Below are 1,440 nucleotides of genomic sequence, written 5' to 3'. Positions count from 1 at the left end.
GCTACCCGGAGTTATCTCCGTCTCTCACCTGTCTGACTCTCGTCATCTTTCTGGTTGGGAATTCCCAATAAACGTTGTTTGCACATTCGCTACTGAATCCTCATTCTTTCCACCTGACAGAACGATCTGGCCATTATGGATTCAGCGAATGCGACGGATCTGCAGAACTTTTTATCCCACAACAATACACGCATGGATCATCAGGAAGAGCAGATGCTGGCTACGGGTCGGGCTATGCAAGCCTTGGTGGCGCAGGTGTCCGAGCTCACCACCCAACTACAACAGCTGAGCTTACCCACTGCGCCACTCCCACCTCCGGTTCCCGCTACATCTACAGGCATCGGACGTCAGCATGAGCCATGTCTACCCACACCAGAGACATATGCTGGTGAGCCCAACCACTGTAGAGCCTTTCTGACTAAGTGTTCTATGTTTTTCTCTCTCCAACCAGTGACGTTCGCCACGGAACAGTCAAAGGTGGCTCTGGTATCCCAATCCTTTTGGCATTATAGTGTACAAGCCAGCCTAGCTATTCAAAATCTTTGTCTGCAGTTAAATAATATTGATCTATTACTTTTGCTATTGCTTTTGACCTAGGTATCAGTAACATAATTCATTCAGAACCTGATTTATAGACATAGACTTTCTGTACCACACTATTCTGCTGATATGGAATGAGTTTGACTTCATCAGTTATATTAATAGAAATGCTTCACTGGGGCAAACAAACAAATCCTAAAATAATAAATAGGATACCCCATAGCAGCATTTCCAGCAGTATCCAACATTTCTCAATCATGATCTTACTCAGCTTAATGTAGGGTTGCCAACTTCCGAAAATGAAAATACGGGACAATCATATTATGGGGAGGGGGGTGACCGTGTATACACACACACAAACACACACACACACACACACACACATATAGTAGGCCTATGCATGAAAATGCGTATTTTTCAATTAAAGACAGTTTATAGATTTAATATGGGCTGTTTTTGGTGCTTGGCACCTTTTTATTGGTCATGTTGTCTATTCACCAAAACTGATTTACTGAAGTGAAAACACGGACGGAATTGGCGTTAGCGCGAGCGCCGCTTGCTGTGATGCGGGAGCAAGGAGCCGACAGAGAATTGCGCAGCCTTCCTCGAACAGTTATGTTCACGATTTCCGATTTACTTAACGTATACTGCGTGAGGGGGGCTGTGATTGGATGGTGACAGGTATCGATGACATTCTCAAGTGATCAGCACTGCTGCTGTTGTATCAGTCAGTGGTTAGATCAGCGTAGCAGTCAAAAAACGGGACAAGGGAAGTCACGTACGGGACAAATCAATTAGGCCCAAAATACGGGACGGTTGGCAACCCTAAAATGTGACTATTAGCTTAACAGCTGTATTCCTTGTTTGCTAGCTACCTATGCACATACAGCATACAATGTT

This window comes from Sinocyclocheilus anshuiensis, unplaced genomic scaffold, assembly GCF_001515605.1.
Source record: "Sinocyclocheilus anshuiensis isolate Anshui unplaced genomic scaffold, SAMN03320099.WGS_v1.1 scaffold2090, whole genome shotgun sequence".
NCBI lineage: Eukaryota > Metazoa > Chordata > Actinopteri > Cypriniformes > Cyprinidae > Sinocyclocheilus > Sinocyclocheilus anshuiensis.
This window is presented reverse-complemented; position numbering follows the sequence as displayed.